Raw genomic sequence first — 16140 nt, 5'->3', positions numbered from 1 at the left:
TTTCAGCAAAAAAAAAGAAAAAAAAAGTAGAGTGCAAAGACATTTCAGATGTGGGCTGTAGTGATTTGCTGTTTCAGAATGTTGAACAACCTCTGAAGCTGTGTGTCGTGTAGAGCCAGTTGTTTCCAGTCACCGGCCACCCGTGCCACCAGAAAAGAAAATATGGCCATTGCTTTAAACAAGCTGGACACTCATGCGGAGTGGAGCGGAGTGGGGAAATGCTCGGCATAAGCTTACAAACAGTTTGTTGTTGTGTTTACTTTGTATGTCAAGCAATAAGAATGAATGAAACTAATGAAAAGTCAGGGTATTACTTGAGCGCACACTGCTTAATACATCATTGTTAATTCAAAAAACTCTTTCCATCACTCATGTTAACATTTTTGCTTTAGTGATATTCTTTTCCACCTTGCACTAGCGCAATTTGGGGCTTTCTCCATCAAAATTCACATAAAACACGTTCAGGCCTGATGATTCAAGTCACTTCAGTGTTTTACGCAAAAATTGAGATATATGGCCATTCTCGGCATGAGGTAAACCAATTTACCTGGACTGCTTGCCCTGTTTGTCTGTGTGGCGGCTAAATAAGTGACTGATGACATGCTCAGTTTCAATTTCTTAAGAGTTTTAAAAAGGAGAAGGGGGAGCTGTACCTTACTTATCCTAGTCCTAGAGAAGCTTTGTTAAATAATGTGTTTAATCTAAGGTACAGACAAGTGCAACACTCATATATGAACCAGCTGATCCTCTAAACCTCTGAACATGTGTTGATCTCTTAGACGGTTTAAAAACAATTTGTCCAAAATCAGTTGGATAGTACAGGAAGTGTGTGCATTACTTCATTTGTGAGGGCCAGATGTCCTTGCAAGGATAGAGGCATGTCACTTTGCTGTCTTGTGAAGACATTTTTTGTGGTCCTTACAAGTTCAAACGCTTTTTTCACCAAAAACTGGTGCTTTAATTTAAGAACATTATTCATTAATTAATTAAATTAATTAATTTAAGAAGATTCATTACGTCCTCACAAGTATAGCAGAACCAACGTGTGTGTGTGTGTGTGTGTGTGTGTGTTTTACCTTGTGTCTTCTTTCTCTTTCGAAGAGCAAGTGTTAAGAATAAGAGTCCAACCAGAGCGAGTAGTATCACACACACACACAACAGTGATCAAAGAAGAAGCTGGAAATGCTGGAAGTGGAGAAATAGAATCATTATTATTGAATGAATATGCAAAGATCATTCAGGAGTGTCTGCTCACACTGACAATATCTAAGTGTACACAAGTGCATTTACGTAGTTTAGCATATCTTATGGAGTCCCACAGGGTTCTACATTAGGGCCTATGAAACTGCTGTTAATCATGACAGTAATGTAGGTATGAGACTTATGGGCTTGGGTGGTCTTAGGGGTGAATTTCACATGGTATCTACTCACCAGCAACTGTCAGATTGATCTGGGTGATGTAAACTTTGTATCCGTCATCAGATTTCCAGTCTGCTTGAACTCCACACCAGTATTCACCAAAGTCTTTATCAGTCAGATTTCTAATAGTGAACATCTGCTGTTCTCCATCATGATACACAGAGAATTTCCCCTTTTCTATCCACTTTCCACTCTGTGTAGCTTGTGTTTTATACTTGCAGCGAGAAGAGTTCTCTTTCTTGCAGAGAAATCTGGACTCATTTCTATGGGATTGTGGGTATTTGCAGCTGATGTTCACATCATCTCCTGTCTGACCAATCACACTGTTCTCATGATATCGATCTGTCAAAAACATTTCAATGAAAGCCCTTTTTGTACATTATGAGAAGTTGTAGCTACACTCTAACTGATGATGAAGGATGTTTGGTCTGGCAAACAGACGCAGTGTTGGGAGACACTCACCTTCCTTTACCTCCAGATTTACTGTCGTGTTGCTGCCTTCTTTAACTCCACACTGGTACCTTCCAGAATCCTCTACAGTGAGCTCTGTGATCAACACCCAGAGCTCTGCAGCATTGCTGTTATCAAACACTGAGAATCTCCCTGCTTTTCTCCAAGTATCTTTATCTTCTGTCTTGATCAGCTCAGTACAGCCTGACCGTGAAACCCTACAGAAGTACATTGGGTTTGATTGGGCCTCTGGCTGATATTTGCACTTAATAAGGACTCCTCCTCCTGAATATCCCGTCACTGTCCGAGAGGCTCCACTATCTCCTAAAAGAGGAGAAATGTCCATTAAACAAAGCCTTGATTTGACACCAGAAGTGTATTTTCTTACCTGAAAACAGGCAGAGGGTGAAGATGAGGAGAATATTCATTTTGAGCTTATTTAGACTCTCACATCCACACCAGCTCAACTCCACTACAGACAGTCAGCAGAGCCTAAATCTGTCTCTGTCCAACTCTGTCTGATGTATATTCTGCTACTTTTTAACCTGAGAATGATGTCACACTCTTTACTGTTTTTTTTAGCACAAAAAAGAACTGAAAACGTCTTTGTGAGATGATGAAATGTGTGTGGGCACAGCACTGATACCCAAAATAAATTCTTGACACATCAGTGAAGTAGTTTCCACCTGACACAGTTTCCTTTCTTATTTTCTACATCCTTTTCTTCATCAGTTAAGACACTGGTGAACGTCACTGAGTGTGTTTATCTGATTATTGGACTGGTCATGTAAACCACATACTCAGATTTCTTTAATAGGGTTAAGGCCATTCACATTTCTGTGGAAGAAATGAAGAGAAATTCATTGCTACACCTTCAACAAGTTGTTTTCAAAGGAATGCCCTCAGAATATTTTAAACATGTTTGACCATGCATTGACCAAGTATCAGCACAACCAATCAGAGAGCAATGGGTGTGTCTGGTCATTCTCTCCCTTGCTTTTTAACCTTTAAAACCTTCCTATTTGTCATCAGTTTTCCTCCTGTGGCCACATCCAGGAAGGTTGGCTACAGTCCCTTGGATCTTACATTTCTGAATAATATGTGGAACTGTAGTCACAGGAACATCAAGCTGCTTGGAGATGGTCTTATAACCTATACCTTTAACATGCTTGTCTATAATTTTCTTTCAAATCTCCTGAGACAACTCTTTCCTTTGCTTTGCTTCCTCTGGTCCATGTTGAGTGTGGTACACACCATGTCACCAAACAGAACAGTGACTACCTCTATATAAAGACCCACTGACTGATTACAAGATTGTAGACACCTGTGATGCTAATTAGTGGACACACCTTGATTTAACATGTCCTTTTGGTCACATTATTTTCAGGGGTACCATCATTTTTGTCCAGGCATGTTTCATGAGTTTACTTTTTAAAAGAATTCTACTTCTTCTTCTATTCTTCGCATGGTCAAAATCAATGTCTGATTTATATTTGTTCATTTTCATAGATTCCTTTTTTCCTTTTTTCTTATTTCTGTGACCTTTGTGGGTTTTTCTTTCATTAACCAAGGGGTACCAACAATTTTGTCCATGTATGTAAACAATTACTCATTTACTAAATACTAAATACTAAATAATCTTAATAGCCTACATAACTAAATCTTCCCCTTTCATTTAAACTTATATTAAAATGAGTACAAAAAATACCACACCAAAAAAAACATTTTGTGACTTAAAAAAAAGTTTAAAAAAAGTTAAAAACACCTTTTAAATAACATGTTTATTTTTATTTTCTATGTCAATGTCAAAAATATATGAATGAACACATCAATAAAATAAAAGTCAAATGGATTTGTGTTTATTTACATTTGCTTTTAGAAATTTTTAGGCTGTTGTCAATCAACTGTTTTGAGAAACAGCTGATCAATGGTTAATTTAGCTGCAGGTAAATGTCGACCAATAGTGGTGGTGAAAAGTCGAGACTCAAACAGACATGCTTAAAGCTGTAAAATCTGTAGAAATAATTGTAAGAAGCAAACACTGATGTGAAATCAATGTGAAATCCTGGACATTTTTTTACACAATGCCGGACGCATTTTTCACATACCAAAAAGAGGACAAGCAGGAAAAAAGAGAGAGAGTTAACCCCTCAATGCAGAAAGGCTTATTATACACTAAGGCATAATATTCAGTAAGTACAGCCAACCAGCTGGCCATAGTTGTTTTAACACATTAAAGGAAAGACTGAGCGTTTTAGTTAAAATAATTTGATAAAAGAAAAAAAAATGTAAAGCGAAGATCTGTACACTGGAGAATGGGAAGCACTCTCAGTTGGAAAACACTAATGTGAAGGGTTTACTGAGCTGAAATGGTAAAGCAGGTATTAAAGGTTTGGGCTGATTATCTCTGAATAATCTAGGCCCTAAAATATATTATTTTTTGCACATACAAATAGTAGTGCATTATTTGTACAGCATGCTTTTTGTGATGCTGAACAACAGTTTAGGATTCTGTTTGAGTAAATAATGTTCAGTCAGCAGCAGTCATTGATAATGATTTATTACAAATAGTATTTACAATGAATCCTTATCCAATATGGCTGGTCTGTGTATAAACTGCTGAGAGGTAATGACTTTTAGAGGAAAACAGTTTTGATAAAACCTTACAAAACATTGGTAGGTGAAATAGGTTCATAGGTGAAATAAAGGCATTGGTAAGATGGTGGATGTAGTGCGTTTGAGGTTGCTTGGATACTGCAGCACTCACTGAATCCAATTCAGTACATACTGTTCAAATACGCGATTTTGGACGCAGCCAGTGACTTATTTGCTCTGTTGACTGGATTGCTTTAATGAAACACAACCAAAAATGCTACCTTTCACTAACATTCATGAGAAATCTCCATAACTGACAGTAGCATAGTTACAGGAGTGGTTCTCCTTCTTGAAGTATGTTGTTGTAAAAGCATTGCTAGAACTGACTGTGTCCTTGCTGAAGTTTATTGATGCATACATTAAACCTTCAGCAGACTCTCCAGACACCATCTGACTGTCACCTTCTGAGGAGTCAGAGAGAATTGTGGGTAGCTGAGTTGTGCAGTAGGTGCTCTGATCAGCAGAGTTCGATGACTTTTCTAAAGCAGCAGAAAGAGGCTGTGAAGAATCACAGGGTCTTGTGGGCAACTGGAGATTGGCATAGACAGCATGGGAAGTGTGTGAGGGATCTGTGGATAAAAGGGCAGTAGAGCTGACTGTGGAAGATAAAGCTGGACATGAGGACAAGGAAACCTCACAATGAAGGCAATCGAAACATTCTAACTGTGATATGAGTATTACATCAAAAATCATAGTATGTATTACTTTAAAGATAAAAGTTAGTGGAAGTAATCTGAGCTCATTGTCTTAACTATGGCTGAACCAAACAGTATTTTTCAGGCTTACAGTACAAGTCCTCAAAAACCAAGGTTTTCAAAACCAACAAAAGTTTTATAATTTTAATAAATATACATGGCATACATGGCTTGATACGTCATCATTTATTCAAAAAACACTTTTGGGTTTTGGGGTTTTTAGAGGTTTTTGGACCTCTAAATTCAAATTCTGCTGCAAGCATAAAACTCATTCAGGCCTGAAGCCTCTCAAGTCATTTCAGTGTTTTACACTACATTTTAACAGATATATATGGCCATTCTTGGCATGAGATAAACCAATTAGCATTGGTTGTTCTGTTTGTCTCTGTGGCGGCTGAAGGAGTGACTGAGGACAGGTCAGCTTTAGTTTTTTAAGAATTTAAGTAAATAAGGAGAAGGGAAAGCTGTACCTCACTTAGTCCTAGATAAGCTGTTTGTTGTTGATGGATTTGTTTAATCTAAAGTACAGGCAAGTGCAGCACTCATTGATGAACCATCTGATCTTTGTATCATCTAATTTCTTAGACTGTTTGAAATCAGTTTGTAAAAAAATAGGCCTGACAGTCCTGGAAGTGTGTGTGAATTACTATATTTGTGTGTTTTACTATATTTGGACCAGATGTCGAAAGATAGGAGTATGTTATATTGTGCTAGCTTGTGAGGACATTTTGCTTTATGTCAGTGGTAGGTCCTCACAAGTATAGCAGAACCAACATATGCATGTATGGATTGTACATATACCTGCATGTGTGTGTGTGTAGATTTACCTTGTGTCTTCTTTCTCTTTCGAAGAGCAAGCGTTATAGAGAAGAATAAGAGTCCAGTCAGAGCGAGTGGTATCACACACACAACAGTGATCAGAGAAGAAACTGGAAATGCTGGAGGTGGAGAAATACAATCATCATTATTAAATGAATAGGCAAAGGTCATTCAGGAGTGTCTGCTCACACTGACAATATCGGAATGTACGTAAGTGCACTGATGTAGCTGATCTCGTTTTAGAAGTTGAGGATGTGGTTAGTTTTGTGGGCAGTGAACTAATGTATGTTTACAATAAATGCCTTACCATTCCAGTGTGGTAACAGCCTTCAAAGATATAAATAATTTTTTAAGTTATAGTATATAGTATATAGTATATAAGTATATAGTAGTAAACTTGAAGTATAAAGTGTTTTTATCATATAACCCATGATAATCGATTATGCACTGTAAAGATCAAGTAATTAGTTTGAAATCAGTCTAATCTAAAGAATATAGGCCGGCCTTGGCAAGACAAAATGCTAGCTGTAATTCAGTGACAGGATGTTAGAATAGAATGATGTTAACATCCTGCCTCAAAACCCATTGAACCTTATTTTCATAGGGTTATTTAGCTAATCCTTATGCAAAAACTATTGTAAATTAGTTGGTATTTGATTTTACATTTGTTGTGGAGTACCACAGAGTTCTATATTTGTGCCTATGAAACTGATGTAAATCATGACAGTAATGTAGTTATGAGACTTATGGGCTTGGGTGGTCTAAGGGGTGAATTTCACATGGTATCTACTTACCAACAACTGTCAGATTGATCTGTGTGATGTAAACTTTGTATCCGTCATCAGATTTCCAGTCTGCTTGAACTCCACACCAGTATTCACCAAAGTCTTCGTCAGTCAGATTTCTAATAGTGAAGATCTGCTGTTCTCCATCATGATACACAGAGAATTTCCCCTTTTCTATCCACTTTCCACTCTGTGTAGCTTGTGTTTTATACTTGCAGCGAGCATATTTCTCTTTCTTGCAGAGAAACCTGGACTCATTCCTGTGGGATTGTGGGTATTTGCAGCTGATGTTCACATCATCTCCTGTCCGACCAATCACACTGATCTCATGGAATCGATCTGTCAAAAACATTTCAATGAAAGCCCTCTTTGTAAACTATGAGAAGTTGTAGCTACACTCTAACTGATGATGAAGGATGTTTGGTCTGGCAAACAGATGCAGTGTTGGGAGAAACTCACCTTCCTTTACCTCCAGATTTACTGTCGTGTTGCTGCCTTCTTCAACTCCACACTGGTACCTTCCAGAATCCTCTACAGTGAGCTCTGTGATCAACACCCAGAGCTCTGCAACACTGCTGTTACCAAACACTGAGAATCTTCCTGTATTACTCCACTTATCTTTATCTTTTGTCTTGATCAGCTCAGTGCAGCCTGACCCTGAAACCCTACAGAAGTATGTTGGGTTTGATTGGGGTTCTGGCTGATATTTGCACTTGATGAGGACTCCTCCTCCTGAATATCCTGTCACATTCCGATAAGCTTCACCACCTCCTAAAAGAGGACAAATGTCCATTAAACAAAGGCTTGATTTGACACCACCGATGCTGAAGATCAGTGTAGAAGTGTATTTTCTTACCTGAAATCAGGCAGAGGGTGAAAATGAGGAGGAGCTTTATTCTGAGCTTATTCAGACTCACACATCCACACCAGCTCAACTCCACTACAGACAGTCAGCAGAGCCTAACTCTGTCTCTGTCCAACTCTGTCTGATGTGTCTTCTGCTACATTTTAACCTGAGAGTGATGTCACACTCCTTACCATTTTTGTGAGCACCAAGAGAGCTAAAATAGACGTCTTTGTGAGATGATGAAATGTGTGGGCACAGCACTGATACCCAAAATAAATTCTTGACACGGCAGTGGAGTAACTTCCACCTGACATGATTTGCTTTCTTATTTTGTACATCCTTTTCTTCATCAGTATATAATCCAATCCGATCATAGTTGGATTTCTGCAGTTATCTGATTATTGAAGAAGTCATGTAAACTGCATAATTTATTAGATAGGGTTAAGGCCTAGAAATGCACTGAAATGTGTAAAATTCACAGCTGCTCCTTCAAACTCATTATTTTCAATGGAATTGAGCCATCAGTCAAGTCTCAGCAGTGCCATTAAGAAATCAGTGGGTGTGTCTGGTAGTTCCCTCCAACATGGAGGAAAGTCTAGTTTTATCTGTTTCTGAACATGAAGAGCTGTACATTTCCAGTGCGAAAAAATCCTAGAAAAAAAATACCCTCTTCTGTTGACTCACTACAGAGAGCACCTCACACTTTTGCACTAACCAGTGAGCTCTGCACAGAAGGCATGTGATGTTAACAGCTTTGGCAGATATGTGTGGCGAGCGCAGTGCACACAGTGTAAAAACAGCTTAGGAAATCCAATTCAGACAGCTGGATTTTAGCTCGGTAATCGGATTTTATTTAGCTAATCCTTATGCAAAAACTATTGTAAATTAGTTGGTATTTGATTTTACATTTGTTGTGGAGTACCACAGGGTTCTATATTGGTACCTATGAAACTGATGTTAATCATGACAGTAATGTAGTTATGAGACTTATGGGCTTGGGTGGTCTAAGGGGTGATTTTCACATGGTATCTACTCACCAACAACTGTCAGATTGATCTGTGTGATGTAAACTTTGTATCCATCATCAGATTTCCAGTCTGCTTGAACTCCACACCAGTATTCACCAAAGTCTTCATTAGTCAGATTTTTGATAGTGAAGATCTGCTGTTCTCCATCATGATACATAGAGAATTTCCCCTTTTCTATCCACTTTCCACTCTGTGTAGCTTGTGTTTTATACTTGCAGCGAGCATATTTGTCTTTCTTGCAGAGAAACCTGGACTCATTCCTGTGGGATTGTGGGTATTTGCAGCTGATGTTCACATCATCTCCTGTCCGACCAATCACACTGATCTCATGGAATCGATCTGTCAAAAACATTTAAATGAAAGCCCTCTTTGTAAACTATGAGAAGTTGTAGCTACACTCTAACTGATGATGAAGGATGTTTGGTCTGGCAAACAGACGCAGTGTTGGGAGAAACTCACCTTCCTTTACCTCCAGATTTACTGTCGTGTTGCTGCCTTCTTCAACTCCACACTGGTACCTTCCAGAATCCTCTACAGTGAGCTCTGTGATCAACACCCAGAGCTCTGCAACACTGCTGTTACCAAACACTGAGAATCTTCCTGTATTACTCCACTTATCTTTATCTTTTGTCTTGATCAGCTCAGTGCAGCCTGACCCTGAAACCCTACAGAAGTATGTTGGGTTTGATTGGGGTTCTGGCTGATATCTGCACTTGATGAGGACTCCTCCTCCTGAATATCCTGTCACATTCCGATAAGCTTCACCACCTCCTAAAAGAGGACAAATGTCCATTAATCAAAGGCTTGATTTGACACCACCGATGCTGAAGATCAGCGTAGAAGTGTATTTTCTTACGTGAAATCAGGCAGAAGATGAAGATGAGGAGGAGCTTCATTCTGAGCTTATTCAGACTCTCACATCCACACCAGCTCAACTCCACTACAGACAGTCAGCAGAGCCTAACTCTGTCTCTGTCCAACTCTGTCTGATGTGTCTTCTGCTAATTTTTAACCTGAGAGTGATGTCACACTACTTACTGTTTTTGTGAGCACCAAGAGAGCTAAAAGAGACGTCTTTGTGAGATGATGAAATGTGTGGGCACAGCACTGATACCCAAAATAAATCCTTGACACGGCAGTGGAGTAACTTCCACCTGACACGATTTGCTTTCTTATTTTCTACATCTTTTTCTTCATCAGTATATAATCCAATCCGATCATAGTTGGATTTCTGCATTTATCTAATTATTAAAGAAGTCATGTAAACTGCATAATTTATTAGATAGGGTTAAGGCCTTGAAATGCACTGAAATGTGTAAAATTCACAGCTGCTCCTTCAAACTCATTATTTTGAATGGAATTGAGCCATCAGTCAAGTCTCAGCACAGCCATTAAGAAATCAGTGGGTGTTCCAGTGCAAAAAAAACCTAGAAAAAAATACCCTCTTCTGTTGACTCACTACAGAGAGCACCTCCCACTTTTGCACTAACCAGTGAGCTCTGCACAGAAGGCATGTGATGTTAACAGCTTTGGCAGATATGTGTGGTGAGCGCAGTGCACACAGTGTAAAAACAGCTTAGGAAATCCAAATCAGACAACTGGATTTTAGCTCGGTAATCAGATTACTCAGTGCATGTATACTGTTACTGTATGCATATAAACAAAATTGGCTAGAACAGAAAAACTAGTCTTGCAGCAATATGGAGAAATCCACTTTATGCTGCTGTTCAAAAACCATCAAAGTCTCCTGACCAGAACATCCACTCCACAATAAAGACTCATCAGGTAGTGAGACTACTTCTGAACTAGAGTCTAGTGTTTTTAAGATGCTAAACTTTAAAAAGAATACAGCCAGTTGTAATGATGCTGCCACAGCAGAACCCTTAGAGAAGGAGGAGGACTCATCTGCTATACTAATGTTGATGTTATTGTGTTTGGTCAGGTTGGCATGCTGTGCTCTTATTCATCTCTATCCTCATTTTCACCAAATACGGAGTGACGGATCTCTGCCTGAGGCCAGAAACATACTCAATGCACGTACATGAATGCAAATGCCAATGCCCTGCCAACTCTCTGAAAACACACAGTCTTACAACGTTCTTATGTTACAGTGACAATTTGAACGCAGCTAACCTGAAACCTAGCTTGCATAGCTCAAAGGCCCTGCATTCACGTACATTTTGGGTCTTAGTCTTATTATTTATCAAAACACTGGTTTGTCTAATCATTTACGGCATACAGTTGTTCAATGGTAGTGCTTGCACTGATCATTTCCATACTTTTGGAAAGCTTACAGTGTTGTGTTTGTTTTAACATATTAAAACTGTTATAGTACTGTTATATTACATGTACAGCATTTTATTCAATTATTTTTATTTCTCTAACACTACCACTTTAAACCTATGCGTATTTTGTACATACACTGTCAAACTGTTCTTTATTTATATTGCTGTTAAAAAAAACCTCCATGGTAAAACCACAGAAGTGGGACAGATGGTTGAAAATAGTTGAAAAATGTCCAGTACATGAAAGCAACATATCATGAACTTCAAACACTGTTGTGTCTTGTGTCTAGAGCTTGAAAATAGGCAAAAGCCGCCAATCAAACCCCCAAACTGACTCTTTTCTTTATAGCCCCCAAAACATACACACACAGGCCACTAGCGAAAGCTAGCCCTTATAGCCCTAGTCAAAACTAGCAAAACCGTAAAATGCAAGAACCAATTTAATAGATTTTAGTGTCTTTGATACATTGCTTTACTACTGTTGACTCTATAAATACATTTTATTGCACTTACATATGCATTTATAAGCAGTACAGCATTTGTAAAACTGATTGGCTGGGGGCTCCTTATTTTTCTCCATTGATGGTAGCAACCTTGCTTACACACAAACCTTGCTGAATTGAGCACAATGACATCTGCTTTATTTATTTATTTATTTTTTTATTGTAATATTAAAGAAGTTTATTTGGTGAAAAGTATTATGTACACAAGGGGGTCGGAGTGGTAGGAGTTTGGGGGGAGAGTGTAAGGGTGATGGAGGAGAGTGGGAGCGTGAGGAGGGGGATTGGGAGTTGGGATTACTGAGGTGTTCATCGTTCAGCAATCCTTCCTGGATTCTGCAATCAGAGAGAAAAAGAGAGAATTCTAAATTTTACTGCTGGGAGGCCTTCTCCCAACTCTCAGTCCTCTAAACCTGATCCAACTACTCAGCTAATTAACAAACCCTTCCTGAGTTGAAGGTGTTGTGATAGAGCAGGGTCGGGGAACACTGCTGTAGATGTGTGTTCACTGCATTAACATGAAAACACTTCATATGAAATGGTAAGATCTGACAGATGCTGAAGATGACTGATTTGACTTACACTAGAGGGAATCGAGGTGTTAACCGCTCTGTCTGTGGCAGCGCATGAGTAAAACTCCGCCCACCATCAGAGACACAATACTCAAAAGCATCCACAATCCATCCTTCTTAGGTCCTGAAATCTGAGAGAGAGAGAGAGAGAGAGAGAGAGAGAGAGAGAGAGAGAGAGAGAAAGAACAGAGACGGTTTAGAGACAATTGTCATATAATTAATTCATAATTAGTTGATGATTAATCTGATAACATAATAAATACTGAATATATTAATATACATATACATATACATGAACAGTGTACAAATTAGATGGATTGATAAACAGACAAACAAATGGATGGATGGATAGGTGGATGGACAGATAAATGAATAGATGGATGGATTGACGGGCAGATGGATGGATGGTTGGATGAATAGTTGTATGGATAGATGGGCAGATGGATGGATGAATGAATGAATGTATGGATGGACGGATAGATGGATGGACAGATAAACGGACAGATAAATAGATGTATAGATAAATGGCTAGATGGACGGACGGATGGATGGATAGATAGATGGATGGTAGATGGACAGATAGGTTGATGGATATATTGATAGGCGGACAGATATATGAATAGATGGATCTATAGATGGATAGACAGGTGGATGGATGGATGGATGGACAGACAGATAAATAGATGGATGAATGGACAGATAAATTAGAACAGTAGCTGTAGTCACCTCATCTGAAATGAGTTTGAGAGACTGTCCCCAGTGTGCACTCTTCTCCTTAGTGCCTGAAGCAGACGCTTTCCACAACTCTTGGTGTGTGTTCACTGCTCACAGTCAATGATAAACTTACATCATACAGTAACACACAAACACACACACACATCATATGCTCAATCATTGGTTGTATGATAGGTCTAAAGTGGGCCCAGATACCTTTGCCCTCTGCTGCTGTGGGCCTTTCTCTCTTCCCATCTTCCAATGCTCCCTCTCTGTTCTGTGATGCAGAGCTTGTGCCCTCACCCCTGAGGGTTAGGATTTGTCCAAGTCTGAACTGGGAACAGAGGTTTTGCACTTGACGCTGTGGAGGACAGTCAGACACATGATTGAGGGGTCAATAAAAAGTCCTACCAGAACTTTTGAAATTGAAGTTCAGTCTCAACTGTAAAGTGCACTCATTAGGCTGTAGGGTGTCTGATTTCTCATTCTCCTAATGTGACCTCTGTTGAGACTTATTAAGACCGATGTACCATCAGAAGTGGCATCTTACTCAAAATTCATTGATGTGAATGTTTATTAATGTAACACTTCATTTTACTTGTAGTCTGAATTGAGTTCATACTATACACACATTTTAACAATGCACCAAAAGTGGTCTCTTGACCTTTAGACTTTGAGGACGACCTCATATTTATTTAGGATTGTGTTTAAAGGAATATTTCTGAAGTTTCCTTCTTTAGTTCAGAACGGGAGATGCTGGGCTAACGGGTGCATTTTGAGTGGGTTGAGAGAGAGAGGTTTTTAGGCCTGTATTTATGGAGATGAGGTTGGTGACAGGCTAAGTCCATCGTTTGTTTTCAACCTTAGCCTAAAATCTCCTATTTCTAACTAAAGAGGCAATCCCCAGCTACCAATAATGTCTTGGCTAATCGATCAGGGTCAGTGATTAAATCAAGTTGATTTAATCTTTTGATTAATTATTCCTCAAACACTCCTAACTGAGCACTTGAAGACTTCTAATTGGGAGATGCTGTATCTACATACCACATGCTATAGCTACATACCTGCAGGCAGTGGTACTCCAATCGCTGCGGAGGCTGCAGCAGCTCCTCACATCTGGACTCAGCCCAAGCGGTCAGAGTTCCCTTCTGAGGCCGGGTGTGTATGCGATTCTCAAATTCACTGGGGAACAAGGAGAACCATTAGAGTTTTAAATGTTTTGGATAGGGTTCTTTATTGATGCTAAAAGCCCATCACAGTTTGCCACATTGAGTTTATAATCGATGTATTTATTTGCAAGTTTTAAATCTCCATCTTAGTGTCATTAGATTTAAATTAGAAGAATATAATCAGAAATCTGAATATCTCAGAAATATATTTATTATATTTTTACATGGAACTGTATTGAAACACACTGGAATGCCTCCTGTTTACCACATTTTTGTACTGGACCCTATTTATGTTGAATTAATGTCCATTACATCTGGTCAAATGTTATTATATTTATTTACATATTTTATTTTATTTTATCACCCACACCTAAGACCACAGTTTCTGATACAGACCTTTCCCACCGCCCTGCACATGCTCTCCTAGCTTTCTCAACATAGATGCTGGGAAATGATATGTGGCTCATCCTGAAGAGAGTGCTAGATAATTCTGTCGAAAATGTCAATCAAATGTGTAAAAAATAAAAAGTTCAAAGTTCAAACAAGGCCAGTAAACACTGTAAACTGTAAATACAACTGCCAGAGAAAGTAGGTTGTGTTTCCACGAGCTGATGATAGGAGTAATGAGCGTGGAATGCCAGCTGTTATGATGACGAAGGTAGGCCTCTTGTGACATCACAATCAGGGCTCCCATATGTTCTCCTGTAATATGACAGACACCTTACTTCCATGTTTATATACTGACTGATGAGACCCGCAGTTCACAAACCATGTATTGATCGACTGTATGGATAATGTGATCTAATGGATACTTACATTTATCTAAATACATGACACATCCATTCATTCACATTATATATGTATATATAACTTTACAGGAGGAAAATAAGGTTCTACTCCAACTTTCTACTGTCAGTTGTTGTGCTGTTCCGCCTCTAGAGGGCAGTGCTGAATAAGTTACTGTGTGAGTGTATTAACTGGGAGCTCATCAGTATGGTGTCTTTACTTGGAAATGAGCCCTTAAAGACAAGACCCTGAGATTTTGATGGCTAAGCTAGTAAACCAGTATGAGTAAGCTGGTTGACCAGCATGGCTGTGGTGGTTGACTAGACAGAATAAGCGAATACTCAGTGCAGAACAAATCACGAGGGCAGATGTGGCCATAGAAATGGATGCAGGACAGAAAGGTTGCTGGTTGCAGGCCTGGCCTCCACGACTGGGACGCCCTTAAGCACCTAACCCCCATAGCTGCTGGGGGCTGTGGTGGCTGCCTGCTGCTCCAGATGTGTGTTCTCACTGCCCTAAACACTAGTGTGTGTTCACTGCCGCAGAGCTCACCGTTCCAATTCCAAAGTTCCAGGGGGCATTTCACTTAGCAGGATTTCTCAGTTAGCTGGATAAGTCCAAAAATCAAGTGTATCCATTAGGAATAAAGTGAATACCTTAAGCTATTAAGCAAAACTGAGAAAGGGGGCTTTGTGAGATACTAGGGCAGCAGAGAACCGTCCCAAGTGCAGTTATCCTGCGCAAATCTAGTAACTCAACTCAACTTAGGAGAACTTCCAGGCCTGGGCTCATCTTCATGGTGTGCCTCTGCTGAAAAGTTCATCCTGCTGCTGAGGATAAAAAAGTGAGTGTTACACCAGGACAAGAGGAGGCAGTCACGCCCCCAGGCAAGACTGAACCGTGGGAGTCTGGTAGGTTCAAAGATCATGAGTGCTTTTTTCAGGCTTACCAGACATACTGGATGAACTTCAGATGTGAAGGCTGAAAATCAATGGACAGATTATACTGACTTTGGTCAGCACATGCCCTGGTGGGCCTGCTGAAGTGAGTATGATCACAAAGCATAAGGCAGTGTGTTCTTTACCACTGCATGTAAGAACTGCATGTGAGGGAGTTTTTAAAGCCATTAACCACCAATGTGAACAATCCTATGATGCATTACACACCAAACCACTCCAGATGACTTTGTTAATATCTGAACCCTTCCATTTTTACAATTATACATAGGTTGGGTTTCTGTAAATAGAGGTACAAAGAAACAAAATGTAACTTTCAGGACATTTACAATCTATTAAAGAAAAAATGCAGGGATCACGCAAAACAGACAAACATTCAAAACACGTTCAGGGCCTGTCAAATGAGGTGAAAAATGAAGTATTTCGTCTAAAGGTTTGCCAAATACAGCTGGGAGCCCAC

Source organism: Salminus brasiliensis, chromosome 11 (genome assembly GCF_030463535.1).
Source record: "Salminus brasiliensis chromosome 11, fSalBra1.hap2, whole genome shotgun sequence".
Taxonomy (NCBI): Eukaryota; Metazoa; Chordata; class Actinopteri; order Characiformes; family Bryconidae; genus Salminus; species Salminus brasiliensis.
The sequence above is the reverse complement of the archived record's forward strand: the minus strand, read 5'-3'. Positions refer to the sequence as shown.